Source organism: Nannospalax galili, unplaced genomic scaffold (genome assembly GCF_000622305.1).
Source record: "Nannospalax galili isolate Female #2095 unplaced genomic scaffold, S.galili_v1.0 scaffold280, whole genome shotgun sequence".
In the NCBI taxonomy this organism is placed as follows: domain Eukaryota; kingdom Metazoa; phylum Chordata; class Mammalia; order Rodentia; family Spalacidae; genus Nannospalax; species Nannospalax galili.
In genome coordinates this window covers 4,439,898-4,456,871 of record NW_008347808.1, presented here as the reverse complement: position 1 = coordinate 4,456,871, position 16,974 = coordinate 4,439,898, and the positions used below count along the sequence as shown (strand labels likewise).

The 16,974-nt window shown below is 47.7% G+C and overlaps 1 protein-coding gene across 4 annotated transcripts in view; it reads right to left on the bottom strand.

Annotated features, from left to right (window-relative positions):
* The window catches only part of Stard8 (StAR related lipid transfer domain containing 8), a 79,066-nt gene that overhangs the window by 17,809 nt on the left and 44,283 nt on the right, over window positions 1-16,974 (bottom strand). The window contains exon 1 of one of the 4 annotated variants that reach the window (XM_008844370.3): window positions 15,119-15,256. The exons of the other annotated variants lie outside the window; for them this stretch is intronic. The gene's annotated coding sequence lies outside the window, so the exon portion shown is untranslated. Of the gene's footprint in view, window positions 1-15,118; window positions 15,257-16,974 lie in introns of those variants that run through there. 4 annotated transcript variants of the gene reach the window in all.

Genomic DNA, 16,974 nt, shown 5'->3' with positions numbered 1-16,974 from the left:
AAACACGCCTCAGAGACATACACATATGTCCTCTACAGAGAATATATATATATATATATATATATATATATATATAATGTATTGCAGAGCAGCAGCATGAATTCAGAGGTCAATGACAATATATGCATCTACATTTATACAGGTCGCACACCATAGATCTCTTACTGCGGAACATTTTTATGCAGAGGCGGGAGCAAGGCAAAAATCAGGAGTCCTGTTACTGACAAATGCCCTATGAACAAGGAAAGACTTTATGCACCCAGAGAAAAAAAAGGCAGCAATGTTTCTCACAGAGTACATGCAATAGTACCCAGTGATGACATCTAAATAGAAAAACAAAAAACAAAAGACCTTGTTTCCAATCAAGCCAGTTTCCCAGATTGCTGCCTAAATCATCTTAAGTACCTTGCTTCCTTCTGTAAATCATGGCTGTCACATTTCTATCGTGGGGATTACAGACTCTCCTGCTGCCTGCCTTGGTTACCACCTGGGTGTGATCAAGTCTTTGCTGCTGGTGGTGGTCCTCTTCCTCCTTCTTCTCCTCCTCTTTCTGTTTGCTTCTGTGCCAGAGATAGAAGCCAGGGCCTCATTTGTACAAGCTAGGCAAGTACTCTACAGCTGAGCCATACACCCCCAGTCCTCCTTTGCTGGTTTTGAAAGTGGCATGGGAAAGTTATTGCAGAGGGCTAGTTTGGTTAAGGATACTTGAACTTTGTGATCTTGTAGACTTTAAGACACATTGAGGTCCTGTGTTTTAGAAGGACGAGGAAAGAGAAGAAATAATGTGATAGGCAACTGTGTTACAGAAGGTAAGGTCTCACCCAGACAAAGGTGTGAGCTTTATTCCCATGCTGAGTACCCCCTCTTCACATCATTATTAGCTAGCTTGAGTCCTTGTGCCTATGGCCCCTTAGTGGTATGTGAAAGAGCTGCCCAGGCTCCAGGTTCATCCTGCTCTTTCTTGGCTGAAAAGTCTGTTTCAGGGCTGGAGAGGTGGCTCAGTTGTTAAGAGGACTGGTTGCTCTTACAGAGGGCCTGAGTTCAGTTCCCAGCACCCATAGGGCAGCTAACAACCGTAGGTACCTCCAGTTCTGGGGGATCTGATGCCCTCTTCTGGCCTCTGCAGGCTTTACACACAGATGAAGCACTTACATACATGTAGGCAGAACAGTCACGCATATAAAATAAAAATAATAAATTAAAAAAGTAAAAATAAAAAAGCCCATCTCAGGCCTGAGTACTAGGTAAGACACTGGACCCAAGGTAAGGAATACAGAAATATTACAAGGACCAACATGAAAGTGTCTTTTGTTAGTTACTGCTCTTGGGTATGCCATTCTATTTCTCCCTCACCTACTCTGGGTGCACATTAGCTCTTGGGGAGCTTTGAAAACTGCCAGTGCCCTATTTTGGAATCTCTGGGGATATGGTTGACTTCTTTGCTTCTAAGAGAGAGTTCTACAGATGATTCTAAACTACAAGCAAGATAGAGAACCACTGCCCTAACAGTCTTGGCCAGTTAAACACCCACATACAGGTACACAGAGTCCTGGAATGATTCTCTCTAGAGGCCAGAGTCAACCCTGTTCTAGCCACTGGCCAATGTTCTCTCCAGACTTTGAGGGCAAGGACAGGGGAGTACGATGCATACTAATATGAATGCTTCCGATGGGGACAGGGGAAGGAAAGTCTGTGGGTGTTTTTGAAGGTCACTTATTCAAACTGTTGGCTGACTGCTCCATAAAGCAACTTTCAATGAACAGGTTGGTCTTTACCTTACTTACTAGCTTCATGTTTGGCAAGGCATCTCCTGCATGGCCTACATTGTAGGATGGATGCCTCACAAGCAGGGCCTGGTATCAACAATGGTCTCTTCCACTTTCAGTGAACACAGGAGAAAACGTCAGTATCCTGAGGAGTACTGGAAGACTTGGGATTCCACTATCTATGGGACAATGTAAATTCTCAGGTAGGCTCTGTGAAACCAAGCTGAGACACTGAGGTAAGGCTAGAAGACAGGCAGCTGGGCTACCTACCACTACAGACACTGCCACAGCAGATAGTAAATTCTAAGACCTGGCTAAAAGCTTCTCAGTTCATTCTCTTGGCTAATCAAAAGCCCATTTCTTATTCCCACTCCCCACACCTAGAGAGGAGCCTTTTCAAGGAAAATAAAATGGCCTTTGAAGAGGGGACTTTACAGCTCAGAAGCTACCATCTTCAGCATTGACTCCATCTGCTTATGAACAGATCCTCTCATGCCCCTCCTAAAGACACACTACCCACCTTGCCTTTGAGCCTGGCCCAGGGCTGCAAGTCTCAGAGATGAGGCTTCATTTCAATTTGGATAAAGGTTCCCTCTAGGTGGACAGCAGTCCTGGCAGAGGTGCTGTGACAGGTGATTAGCTGGGTTTCCTACCTTTCTGCTACAGAGAGAAGGGAGCATTCATGGAGCCACCAGCCATTCCAGGGCCACAGAGACTTCCCTTCCTGACCATGAGGTGGACATTCAGAAAGAGGGTATGTAATTCCCTGGACACTGGAAGGCCTAAAACATTCTCGGCCGTTTTCTGCTCCTGCTGCTTTTAGTTGGAATTGCCACTCTAACTCAATTCTGGCAGGGGAGGGAGGAATGGGGAGGAAGGGAGACAAGACCAAAATAGCTCTCATCCCACATTCCAAACCTCACTGGAGGGGCACTGAAGCAAGGGCCACTGTATTGCAGCCAGCCTAGTTTGGCAGTACTAGACAGTGGCTGGCCTCCTGCTTGCTAGGTCACAGGGCAGAACTGGGGGCCCTGCTGCACCTGTTCAGATGCCAGCCTCAGTCCCAGCCGGAACTACAGCTGGATGCCAAGCTCCTGGGCCCATGTGAGCAATGCTTTTGGAGTCCTCCTGTCACAAATGAGGGACCTCCAAAGGACATCCCAGGAAGGCCCTGTGAGACTGGGTGGCAGCAAGCTCTCAAGCCACTGAATTTTTGGCTGGCTGGTTTGCCCTCTAATGTACCTCTCCCCCTAACACTTTATGTCCACACCTATCTCAGAGGGCAAAACTTTGGCATCTCTACCAAAGGGATTCCCATCCAGGGGTAAATTCCCTTCCTGGGAACATCTGACAGTGTCTGGAGACATTTTTTCGTCATCCCAAGTAGGTGTGTCGGGGAGGAGGGGCCTGAAGTATTAGTTTCTGTCTTGCCTAGGGCCTCAGATACCTTAGGCAGCCACATCCACCTTTGGAGATGTCCCGGTGGTGAGGTGAAGAATAAATGCCTGTCAATAGAGGTCCTTTGACTTTATGGGTCAGCCAGTGCTAGGTGTCAGTTCCGGCATGGAATTCTGTCAATATGGAAACCTCACAAGAAACCCACCACACCTGTGGTTTCTCCCTCCCTCCCCAAAGTGGTGGCTTGAGTCCTGTAGGAAGCTGTAAATGAGGAGAATCATAAGTGCTCTAAGGTTAAGTCAGAATCCTGGCCCACTGGGACTATTTGAGAATCTGGGTCCAGAGGCAGCCAGGCTTGTGGTATCCTAGGCTAACAACTGACAGAGTGGAGCCAAAACAGACAGCTGACATTCCTACCCAGTATAGGGCTTCCCTGTGACAGTGAAGGTCAAAGCTGCCACCTGCTCTACTGCAGTTGCTCCATTAGTTTTCATGCCCCCAGGGTCTCCTGCCCCCAACTCAGTCCCAGGTGCTCAGACAAGGTCAGCAAGGAAAGACAGGTGTTTTCATAAGCTATGTACTATTTCACCCACTCCAGTCTCCAAGCCTAGAGGCAAAAGATGCCAGTCAAACCAGTCTAAGGCAGATGTTAGACTAGCAATAACTGCTCGCCACTGCATTATGGGCCCAAACTTTTGGGTTGAAGGTCAGACAAACCAGTTCTAGCCTTAGCTCTCCTATCAACTTGTGTGTAACCTTAGACAAGTCACTTTCGCCACTGCATTATGGGCCCAAACTTTTGGGTTGAAGGTCAGACAAACCAGCTTCTAGCCTTAGCTCTCCTATCAACTTGTGTGTAACCTTAGACAAGTCACTCCCTCTGCCTGAACCTCAGCTTCTCATCTTCTACTGGCCATTCCCCAAAAAGCTCAGAGCTGAGCCATATGTGATTGGAATGGCTGGTTCAGTAGAAGAAGCTGTCCTGGATTGTGAGGGAAGATGCATTTGGTCTTGTGTCCCCAGAAGAGAATATGAGGGAGGAACTCTCTTGATGTTCTTGCCTCAAAAAGCACCAAATACCTTGTCTTCCTCTTTCCTTCCATGTGTTGAGTCACCAGCTTCTAACAGTTTCTCCATCAAATGATAGGATTTCCCGCACTCAACTGTGTTCTAGGTTTCCATGCCCAGAGTACTTTGGCTCTCTGTGTTCCCAGCCTCCATCTCTCCTGTCAACAGTCATCCCGCCAGCTTTTTCTCTTAAGATCCCAGCCCTAACCTGGTCACTCTCCTATTCTGCAACCTAAATGAGCTCCTCATTACTCCACAGCATAGAGTAGAAATCCGCCTGCTTCCCAAACAGACACCCAAGTCTCTGCACAAGTTAGAACTACTTTGACTTAAAGATGCAAGCATCTATTAATTCTTCAAGATGCAAATCAAGCATCCCAACCTCTGAATACTCTCCACTCTCAACATTCCATTCGTTTTCATCAGCATGTGAGTCTGTCTCCTCCATATGACAGGTCGAGCCATAGCTCTGGATTCTATTTGTCTTGGTGCTCCCAGTGCATTGTGACAAGGGCTACCCAATGTTCTGGCAACGCCCAAACAGGAAGCTCTGTTTTCCAACTAAACAGTATGCATGCTGCTGGCTCCAGCCCTCCATCTGGTACCATGACACCAGGAGACAGAACTGTGTCTCTACCTGCAGCTCACACATTCTGTGTTTATTTTTGCTGCACTGCTAGGCAGACAGCCTTGCCCCAGGGCAGAGAGCAAAGAGCCCAGAACACTCAGGTATGAGAATAGAAATTGAACTCTGCCTAAGGGTGGAAGCGTTCTGCCCTGAGGGAGCTCTTATCTCTCCCACTTAGGCTCAAGTATGGGCACTGAAGTGCACCTGAAAAGTCCATGAGCACTCACTACCTCTCACTTCTTGCAAAATTTCTTGGCTTGCAAAATTTTGGTGTTCACTTATTTTGACCCTGTGTCACCACCTCTTCATCTTACTCCCCTTGCCTATTTCCCTTTCCTTTTGCTGAAGCCAAATATAAACTCCCAGGCAGGAAATGCCTTAAAGAAGCCTGGCCCCACCCTGGGATCCAGAAAAAAATTGTCTCTGACAGAAAGGAAATGGGCCAAAAGAAGTGGCCTCCTCATGAAGCAAGCAGACACAACCTAACCCTTGAGACTTCTAGCTAGCCAGAGGGAGGATAGGGATGCTATGCACGTGGTTAGGGGTGATGGTGGCAATGTGGGTGCTCTGGCCGTGGTAAAACCAAGGGAAGAAGACCTCCAAATGACCTACCAGCTGTGTAAGTCCTACAGGCACAGATGTTGAGGGGTAAGGTGGGAAAAGTGATAGGTGAGCTGAAGACATGATTTTTAGTCCTGGCTGTCCTTGTTAACTGTGACTGTGTTCATTAGTGACAATATATATAACATCAAATGTAATTATTAGCAACAATGAATAACAGACAATAATAATCACTGCAGAGTTACTATGTTTGGGACAAGGACTTTGTACAAATAGTATTTGGCAAGCTGCTTAATTTCCCTATGCCTTATTGTCTGCATCTCTAAGACAGGATGTAGTCACATAACCAATATGAGGGTTTTGCAAACATAAAATGACATAACAAGCCCACTTACTCTGATTCATTATTATGTCCCAGGTACTTCTTTAGGTATTTTTAAAATGGATTCTGTCATGGAGTGTTTACAACATCCCTGTGATGTATGCCCCATTAGCATCTCTGTTTTTCAGATGAGGACACCAGGACGTATTATGGAGCAACTTTCCCAAGGTCAGCAGCTAAGAAGTGTTGTGCCAAGATGCAAATCCATCATTTTGGCTCCTGGGTGAGAACTACCAAGTAAAATTTGTTCTTATTAAATAAAGAGAAATTACCTGGGCTGGAGCCTGGCACCCAACACACACACACACACACACACACACACACACACACACACAAAGAAAAAACGTAACAATCAGGTTTTCGCAGTATGAACCCTTAGTATGACGTATGTTCCCATCCATGCAGAAAGCACTGGATGACCTCACATCTCATTTGGTGGTTGCAACAACCCTGTCCAAAGCACACAATGCCTACTGCACAAACAGGAAACTGAGGCTGGCATCTACCCGAGTACAGATAGGGCCAGAAACCTGCCTAAATTCCAGATACCCTCCTGCTGATGGGTTCCCATTTCAGCCTCCCTTGCCTCGCTCCTCCCAAACCACTCCTCATTCAAGCAATGAGGTACAAGTATCTACTTGGTACCAGGTCTTATGCTGGGTACCAAGCTCTGAGACCACAAAAGCTGAACTCTTCTGGTATAGTTGGCCGGAGATGCTACCCAGCCTATCCTACTCAGGAAGGCAGAGGCTGAGACAAAGTGTCCTTTGAGGCACCCCCTGGAGCTTACTTTGGAGACAAGATAACAGGGAATGAACTCCAAAGCAAGGGAGCTGGCAGCTAGTACAGCCTGAGGAAGGAAGCTTGCAGCCCCCAAAGAGCCTGAGATTGGAACATAGGGGGTGGGGGAAGGCTAGATGTTCTGGACAACTCCCCCACCCACATACTCCCAGTGCAAGGATGGGCTACATGAGCTGGAGGGATCACAAGTATAAACCCACCCAATCTTCTGCCTGCCCCTACCCACCCACACTTTCTAAATAATGCAACCCGTTGTCAAGACAGCACATTAAAATGTCTCTTCTTCCCTGATGACACCCAGCACCCTGCTCCCCGCCCTCAGTGCAAGGAAGTGCTAATCAAGCAGGCCGAGTGCTGATGCCAGAACCCCCCCCCCAAATCCCTCCCACCTGCCCTCCCCAACTCCCGTGAATCTCTACTTTAGAGCCTCAATACCCACTGCTTCAGGCTTTCCTTCCTTCTACCTTGGAGGCGAGGGATCTGGGGACTGGCTGCCCAGAAGTGAGTTCCCCTGGGTGTGATGAGCACTTGGAGGGAGAAGAGAGGCTGAAAACTGTGCCCTTGCCTCCAGATCAGGCACCTAGAGAGAGAGTCAGCTGTTAAGGTTATAGAAGGTAGAGTCAGAATGATGGGTCCTGCTCCTCATTCCATCACTCCTCAGGTGTGTGACCTTGGGCATGTTCTTTCTCTAACTTCTTCTTACTCAGCTTCTGTATATGTAAGATGGGAAAGGGGATAGCAGTAACTGCCTTAAAGAAGTGTCATAGGGACTAAGTATGTTAAAATATGTCAAGGATTTAGAAGCACTTGCTATTACTGCTGCTGTCCTCATTATTACAGCCTGTTGCAGTGTCACTAATGCCATTAAAGATGGCTAAAGGAAGGAGCCAGGTAGGTGGTCATGGCCAGAGAGAGCTACCTTTTCTAGATGAGGTAGAATCTGGTGACAGGGAAGAGCAAATAAACCTACAGCCCAGAGGTGGCAGGTTAGAACCCTGCGTATTCCCAGGTCAGTGAAAAGGAGCAAGCTAACAAGGCTGCATAAAATGCTACTTAGCATCAGCCATGCAAAGATTTAATTTATATTGTTGGACTGACTGCTCAAAAGCCCAGTGGGGTGGGTACATATGTTCTAATAGCTGACAAAATGCAAGATCAGAGGGGTGAGGCCACCCAAGACTTTGTATAGGACTGTCTAAACAGACATCTCATGCTCTTCCAAACACCCCACTACTCTAAACACCCTGTGTATACCCCCCGAGGTGTTTTTACTTCTGCTCCACTCTGGCCCTTTTTCCACAACCCTCCTTTCCCTTCCCTGTCCCTCCTTTCTTTTTGACAGCTTTATCCTAAGCTGACATCGAACTTGCTATGTAGCCAAGGATGACCTTGAACTTCTCATCCTTCTGCCTCTCCACATCCCAAGTGCTGATTACCATATCTACTTTATGTGTTGCTGGAGAGTGAACCCAGGACCTTGCTAGGTAAGTATACTGTCAACTGAGCTACATCCTTAGCTCCTCTCTTTGCTTCTGCCCATTGAGAAGGCCCTGCTGGGGTATGGGCTATATGAGTTCTTCTTACATAGTCCTTGGCCCTCACCCAATCTGATTTGGCCTCAGCCTAGAGCAGAATGGTGGGCTGTAAGTACATACCTCAGACAGGCCAGCCCTAGTGGCCTTGGCTACCAGGTATGGTTTCAAGAAATCAGGGAGCACTTAGTATTGGGAGACCTGAGTTCCAAATCTTCCCTTGTTGGGAACTGTTCCTTTCCCCTCCCTGAGCCTTAGTGGGGATCACCAAGGATCATACCGGGGGATCATGCCAGCTACTTTACTGGGCTGCTCTGAGAATACAGAAGGACCATGGAAGTGAAAGAGCCCTGGAAACTAAAGAAATAAGGCCGATTGCTGTCATCGTCCTTGCTTGCTGGAGGAAGGAATGACTGACTGAGATGGTGTTTCTCACTGCCTGATTCACTCTCCTAGGCTCCACTCATTTCCAGCTTCAGTACTCCCTAAAATATCCCCATTCTTCCACCCCCACCAGCTCCAGAGATGAGGGCAGATGGTAGAAATGCACAGTGTGCTGGAAGCCCCTACATAGTACATTATAATCAACATTATAACCCATGTGAATACCTACCCCTACCAGGCTTGTCATCTTATCAAGGAAGAATACATTGAGACAAAGGCCTTGTTTTCTAAGTGTTCCCCAATTTGGGGAGCTGGCTGGACCTGAACAACAAATAAGCCAGACAGAATTGTATAACGTATCTAGGCCGAAAATTCTGGGTGCTTGGTGTTTGCCTGTTAGGATGATAAGAAAAGGATTATTGAGATGTCATTCTGAAAAGTTCAGCCTAAAATCAGAGAATAGGGAACACTGCCATATGATAAGGGGGCCACAATGATGAGGCTGAGAAGAGGGCCCGAGAGGGACATTTACAGCAGCTGGGGCTGTTTGGCCTGGAGAAAACCCAGAGGGACCTGCGTTCTGTCCTTTGACATCTGAAGGTTAGAGAGAAAAGATAGGATCTAGATGATCCCAAGGGGCAGAACTGGGTTAGAAGCCTCAGGGAGACACAATTAAGTTTAACAGAAGACAAAACTTTGTCATCCCACAGATGTAAAGCAACAGCTTGAAACATATGGTGCTCCCAGGTGCTGAGGATGGGTGAGCAGGAACTATACAAGCACAGGTAGGGAAGACTCCAGCTCCAGAAGGTGTGGGCCCAGTGTCCTCTAAAGGCCCTTCTTCCTTGTATTCCACCTGCATACCTACCTCTAGCAGAGACTGTGAGAGAAAACACAAAGGTGGTTGGAACAGGCCAGGCTCTCCCCAATTCCCATGGAGCCCTGGGATCTCAGGAACACCTTGGGCTCTACTACCCAGAGGGAAAAGTCACTCATTAACTTCTGGCTGAATGGGTCAGAGGGTGACCAGCTGGGACAGATGCAAGTATGGGGAGGGGCTAGGGAGGAAACTTCAGAAAAACCCATGCCCAAAGTGAACTCCAGCTACAGCAGCAGTTCAGAGCTCAGCCAGCCCAACGTGACCCAGATCACTGAGAACATTTAGTGCCGGGGCTGGCAGACCTATATCACACCGTAAATAAGGAAAAGGTGTTAAGTGAAAATACATGTTTTCACAGTTAGAAGGGAGCTGAGAAACCCTGAGTCTGAGTCCATGTGTCTGCCATGCCCAGTTTACAGATGTGGAAATTGAGGCCCAGAGGAAGTATAAGTATTTTCCTAAAGTCACTTAGAACCAGAAGCCAAGTTTCCTGGCTCTAGTAGGCCAACAGAGTTCACCCAATGCTAGTTCCCTCCTTCCTGCTAAAACTGCAGAAAAGTGCTTGTGGTCAGAGCTTTCTAAATTGTGTCTGGCCTGACCCTTCCCACCTCCCACTGTTTGTCTAGATACAGGTTCTCAGAGATGACTTATTCTACCTCAGAAGCCGGGAGCCTTTCAGCTTAACTCCCTCTCCCTCCCCCCTCCCCCTCCCCCCTTTCCTCTCCCTTTCCTTTTCCCTCTCCCTCTTCTTCCGTCTCCCTCTTTCTCCCCATGCAGTACTAGGGATCGAACATTGAGCCTTGCTCATGCTAGGTAGGTACCTCTACCACTGAGCTATATATCTCTAGCTGTCTTTAATACTGTTTTTCTTTTTTTTTTTTTATTTTAGAGACAGGGTCTTGTGAGGTTGCCTGGATAGGTCTTGAACTTACTGTGTAGCCCAGGTAGGCCTTGAACGTATGATCCTTCTGCCTCAGCTTCCTGAGTAGCTGGGATTACAAGCTTGTGCCATCAGGCTCAGTTCTTGCTCTTTTAGGCTCCTGGAAATGCCCCAATCCCCTTATGACTCTAATGCCTATAAAAAAAAAAAAACAAAAACAAAAAACCAAACCTCCGGGACACCTAAGCTGAATACATGCTCTTCAAGCAATGGTAATAACTACTTTTGTTTGTGCAAACATAGGACAGAGGGGCAGAATTTTAATTGGCCCTTGAAGTCCCCATGACTGGATATTTGTCACTATTCTCCTGGGAGGAGATAAGGGTTTAGGATGGGGTCCCTTTAAGGCTTGGGGTGGACAGAGAGTTAGTTAATGGCCATCCCCTAGAGGTGACTTTCCAAGGTGGTTATTATGTGGCTCAATCATTAACGAAGCAGTGGCAGGACCCCAGGCTTGTTGGAAAGGGGCCACTTCTTTCCCAAGGACAGTCCAAGAGCAGGAGACTGTAGCTGGGCAGGACATTCCTGGGGTCTTTCTCTCCCTGTCTGACAAGATAGGCTACAGTGCAGTAGGTTAGCAGAGGCCTCTCCTGGCCCACATGAGGGTGGAGGAGGGATGGCCCGGAAATGGAGGAAGTCAGCACACCCTTCATGGGGTGGGAGGGAAAAGAGAGACAGTGAAGGGTTTATCATGAATGAGAGAGGAAGCTCCAAGCTGGGCCTTGGTGATTAGATGACAAGCTGGGAAAGACTCTCATCCTGAATGCATCCTGTTTTGCTTCAAACTGGCCTCAGGGTCCTAAGACAGGGGAAAGGCCTGGGGAGAGAGCAGCCTCCCAGGAATTCTACCAGGCCTGCTGACCTCAAACACTTGGGTGGCTTTGGAACACAGAAGGCAAGTGGGAATTAAATCTCTCATTTGCTACTAGAGGAATGAAGGAACAGTTTCTGGAGTTCCTGTAAGAAGTTTTCCACAGGTCAGCCTGGGGATCAGAGCCCCCAGAGGCAGTTTACACTGACTACCGGCAATGTGGCATCTGTAAAATGAGGGGCAAGAGTGCCATAATCTCTCTAGCCTCTCTTCCACAGTTCAGCTCAAATGTCATTGACTGTCAGTCACCTTCTCCTCAGTCAAAAGCAATCTCCCCCTGGCCTGAACTCCAGGGCAAAAGCTTCTTAACAATTGGAAATATGAATACTAGCCAGATATTTGGCGATACTTAGGGACTGGGTTTAGTATGATAATGATACTGGGGTTATTTTGTTGTGAGTCCTTATCTTTCAAAAATATATATTGAGATATTTTTAGATGAACTGATAACAAATTTATTTGAAACTAACAAGAAATGGGGTGAAATAGGTAGGGCTGTGGTACTTGAGACCTAATTACACTAACTGTTTATTTTAAAATGTCTAGAATTCTCCAGAATATTTTTTATATTTTATTATTTTTATTTTATGTGTATGAGTGTATTGCCTGTATGTGTATAAGTGCACCTGTGCCATGCAATGCCGGTGGAGGTCAGAAAAGGGTGTTGGAGTCTCTGGAACTAGAATTATGAATGGTTTTTAGTTGCCATGTGGATGCTGGGGATCAAACCTGGGTCCTCTACAAGAGCAGGCAGTGCTCTTAACCACTGAGCCATCTCCCCAGTCCCCACAATATTTTTTAAACCCTCAATGAGGTAGAGTCTCAGTGGACCATGTGTTAAGATGATGGATTTCCTGAAAGTGGGGGTTATAACCCTGAGTCCTCGACAGGAACTAGCAGCAAGCCTGAACTTCATGACTAATCATTTGTACAGCAGTTTGTAGTTTACAAAGCACTTAGCCATGGATCCCCTCATTTAATCTGGTGAAGTAGAAAGCAGGAAGAAGCTGAGTTGGAGAGGTTAAAAGGGGCAGTGGAACTTGGATTTAGACTTCTATGTGCCTGGCCCCCCAATTCCCTGTTCTTTGCTCTGTGACAGCCTGGACTCCTAAGGAACTTAACATTCAGTTCTCAAGCTCCTGCGTATGGCCGAGGTAAACAGGACAGCAACTGTTCAGCATGCAAATCTTCAACATGGAGAGCTACAACCAGAGAACACTCAACACACAAACTCAGCACTTCAGACTTGTGACAATGTACCAGATTGGGGCCTCCATTCCACTGACTCATATCTACTAGGATCCATGTGTATGAGCACACACACAAATCAGGATCTCGAGTCACAAATGAATAAAGCATTGATAAACCCTTGACACTAACAACTGCACGGTCAGCACAGTGCTGAAACATCTCATTTGGGGTTGTGGAGTGAGGGAAAACATAAAAATCCCTAACAGCTAGAGGTATAGCTCAGTACTGGGGTTCTGCCTAGTATGCACCAGACTAATGGTTCCATCCCCATGTCCCAGCACTAAAATACTCTGCCCCCGACCAAAACACACCTTACGGACCAGACCTTAAGACACTGAACTCATACCTCCTATTCCAAACCCTGTCATCTTTGACATCCCCATTCTAAGCAGCTACAAGGTTCAAGGCTATAGGGTTTGATCCTAGCCAAACTGGGAGCGCAAAGAAAAAAGTATCTCTTTTATTCAAAACAAAAGTAACCCAGTCTTCCAGTCAAAGACCTCCTTGTCCTCCTTCCCCAAGAACTTGCCATCCATGGAACATACATCCTCCATGGCTAGAACTGGGAGTTCCAGGAGTCTGCTAGCAAAAAGCACCAGCAGCTACAGCAGCATCTCAGCTCAACACATCCCTCCTTCCCCTGTGACCCTCTTGCTGCTGTGTCCTTGCTACTGTACTTATACCTTGCCCCTGAGGCTTTGTGCTCCCTTTCCAATTTGTGGTCCCAAGAATAGACTTTTAAAACTTTAAAACAGATATAGGCGAGGGGACAAGAGATGGTATGTGTGGTGAGAGTGAATATGAGCAAAGTACAATGACATGCATGTATGGAGATGTTATAATGAAATTTATTATTTTGTATAGTACTAAAGAATAAAGATAAGAAAGGAGACAGGGAGTTAAAATTTGGGCCCCTTAGTACCCCTTTCTTTTGTTCCCCTGCTCTGGCTCAGGAAGTATTGAGGCCATCATCCTTACAAGGCTCATTGCCCCTCCTCTGCGTTCACATGGGGTACACAACCCCTTTGCCATCTTTATACCTCCAGATGTCATCTCCTGGCAGCCTTTAGTGAAGGCAGAAGAGATCTTCAGATGCACAGAGAGGCTCGGGGTTCTCGAAGAACTGCCTGCAGTGTAAAAAGGGGGCAAGAGAGCAGGGGAGAGCAGCCTCTGGTCAGTATGATGTTTCTTAGCCCTAACTCTAGAAGTTCAGGAAGCAGAAATTCCAAGTCCATCAGAGTTTAGAACCTGGATGAAAGATGGAATCTCCAAAGTGAGGACCAGTTCCAAATATCCAGTGAAATGGCAGCTATTACTTCAGAATGTCTTCAGCCCCCCCCCAGACAAACATCACCTTCCCCACCCCACTCTACCCAGTGCCACCCAGACACCACCTGCATACTTCTCTATGCCTTAGGCTGCCCACACTGCCGTCACCAGACAAAACCTGTCCATCCTTCATTCCAGAAAAGTGGAGGTGAGAGAAAACTCAGACAGCAAAGATACAGATGGCCCAAGCAGGGACTGCAACTCTTAGAGTGGGTGTGGGAGCTGGTGGTGCAGCAGCAGGAGTCAGGGTTTGAAAATAGCCTTGGGTGATTCATTACTGTCTCCTTCCAGCACTACTGGGTGCTCTGAAACCCAAACAAGCTAGGGCATCAGACTTGGGGTGAACGCTGGGTCCAAGTCAGCCCAATTTCTGGGGTCCCCAACCTCAGGGATCCAGTGTCTGGAAAGAAAGTCCCTCTCCTCCCCACCTTCAATCTGGTTGCTGTATTCCCCCATAGTAGTTTTCCAGTTGGCTTAGCTACATAATCACCATAAAACTCTCTAGCTGAATAACTCCTGTCGCCCCAAGTGTCTCAGAGACAAGTTTTCTTTGCCTGTCAATCAGAAGAGTTGGGCCCGCACACCAAATTAGCGACTGTCAGCGTAGAAGAGACTGTGCCCTTCCGATATTGAAACTTAACCGACAACTGGGGTGCTGTTGAAAACTCTTTTGAGGCTCTCAGAAGAAGCATGACTCGCCTATGGTCACATGAACTCCGGTTTCCTGCGTGGCAATTCGGTGCTGAACTAACTTCAGCAAATGTTGTGAGAAAAGACATGGAGAGAACCCCAGTCGAACGAACTTAGACTTCTCCCAGACTTCCACCAAACAGCTTTTCCTCTGAGCTTTACGAATCTAAACTTATGTGGGACTTCATGGCAAACTGAAAGATGGGACTTATCCATTCACTCGCTCCGCGCAGCTAAGTGGAGGCCAACACTGTCCTCGGCGTTTTGGGGACTGGAAGGCAATGGGGCGAGGGCCGAGGGGAAAGTCCACGCGGCCGCTGAGGGCTTCCTGGAAATGCCCTCGAAGCAGACCAGCCCCCGCCGAGCCCCGGGCAACTGCCGCGGCGCCAGCCAAGGCCCTGGGGCTGCGGGGCAGCGCTCACTCAGCGCGCCCAAGGCTCCCCCAATTTCCGCAACTCTGAACCCCAACCTGGGAGCAGAGGCAGCTGGGCTGGTCTCTTCCCCGCCTCCTGCGTTCACAGCCCAGCGGAACTTCTGTGAGTCCCGCAGGGCTGAAGCGCCACAGCGGCGAGGCGGGGCACTGGAGGCCAGGCAGCCCCGTCCGTCTGGATGTCCCCGATGTCGCCCCAATTCTTACTTGGAAGCCGCGTCCACTCAGCGGTGATCAGGCGAGAGCGAGCGTGGACAGGGCCACTCGGTCCGGTACACGCACGGAGCCTGGGGTCGGGCGCGGGTAAATGGTGCCAGCCAGAAGAGCAGCTGCTGCAGCTGCTTAGCCGTTGTCAACCCGACTCCACTGGCCGTGCAGGTGGGGAGGGAGGCAGCTCCCAGAGTTGTGCGGCAGAGGTGCTCCGCCCACCTACAGGACCCTAGACCAATGAGGACGCAGTCCGGCCCCCCAGTTTCCCCAGAATGCCGCCCAGTTGGGGTGGGCGGAGCTCTGCCTGCAAACTCCTCCAGTCCCCTGCCACTGCCTCTCCCTCAGGTCGCCTTGTGATGGACAGGAGGCACCAGCCCAGAGCCAACCACAGAGCGTGAAAGAGCAGAGTAAGAAGGAGCGAGCCAGTTTGCCAGGCACACAGACTTATTTATTAACTTCTGAATATATCTGGCACCGCATGCAGGCTTCAAATATATACCATGTGCATGAGAAGGTTTAAGTGACTTGTCCAATATAATTTATGGGGAGTTCAGATGACAGCTTCAGTGAGATATCCAATTACTAGAGGCAACCAAGAGAGAAGGTAAAAAAAAATCATATTTGAGTAAGAAGTTACTGCAGTTCCCACCTTGCTCAGGCACTCGCATTCTGCAACCTCCCCAGTACCACATTCTGCCCCTGATAGTCCAAACACTACCTCCATACTGAAAAGCATGGAAAACTTGTGGTACCACAATTAATTACAGCAGGAGGATTCTGGGAGTTCTGACACCAAGTGCCACCAAAATGCTTGTTCAAATTCGGCAAGAAATTGTGTTAAGAAACGGTTTCTTCCTTGCCTTACCTGGGAAGAATCTAATCCAAATTGACAACCTTGATTCCACTGTTGAACTGAGGACTCCCATTTAGACAAAGATGAGGGTATTCAAGATCTCAGAGCACAGCAACCAGGTTTACAATGACAGAAACTGAAGAGAGGTGACTCACTCTGGACTACTTGGCAAATCCACAACAGGAACAATAGCTGCAAACTAATTATTTTCTCCATACCCAGTAGATGAGAAAAATGAAGCTGAGGATCTAGATTATAGGAACTGCATTCATTTCACTTACTTGCTAAAGTATCCAGCATAGCAGCTTGCTCAAAGTCATTGGAGGCAATGAGAGAACCAAGCACCCAACCTTCAGTCTACTAGGCCAAGCCAATTTTCCTACCTTCCTTCCCAGCTTGCCCTTACCAGAACCAGTGAGTAACAATGAAGCAAGGCTACCCCTAGTGGGTACTCTCTTCTTTTAATAGCAGGCCTGCAACTGGTATCCTGTGACAATTTTCAAGGTGAGCCATGTCCCCATTGATCTTGAATGTGGATGCGGCATATATGCCTGAACTCACTCCCCAAACCAAAACCCTACCCGTAGTCTGGAGTCCTTATGACTGAGAAGGGATATAATCTCTTTCCTGAGGCTGAGTTGTAGTAACTGTAAACATGCTTCAGGCTTCAAGTTGAAGCCAAATGTATCTTGCTTGTACATAATGCTAGAGAGTACTTAAAAATGGGGGACCTAGGGACTGGAGAGAATGCTCAACACTTAAGTGCACTTGCTGCTCTTGAGAGGAACCAGGTTTCTAGTACCCAAATGGTGGTTCACTATCATCTGTAACTCTAGTTCTAAGGGATCCAACAATCTCTTCTGGTCTCTGAGGGCATTGCATGCACATAGTGCACTTATATACATGCAGGCAAAACACTCATACACAAAATAATAATAAATCTTTAAAAATGTTTTTATAAACTTATTAAAGAAGTGGAGGACCTGTCATGGGCCTATCT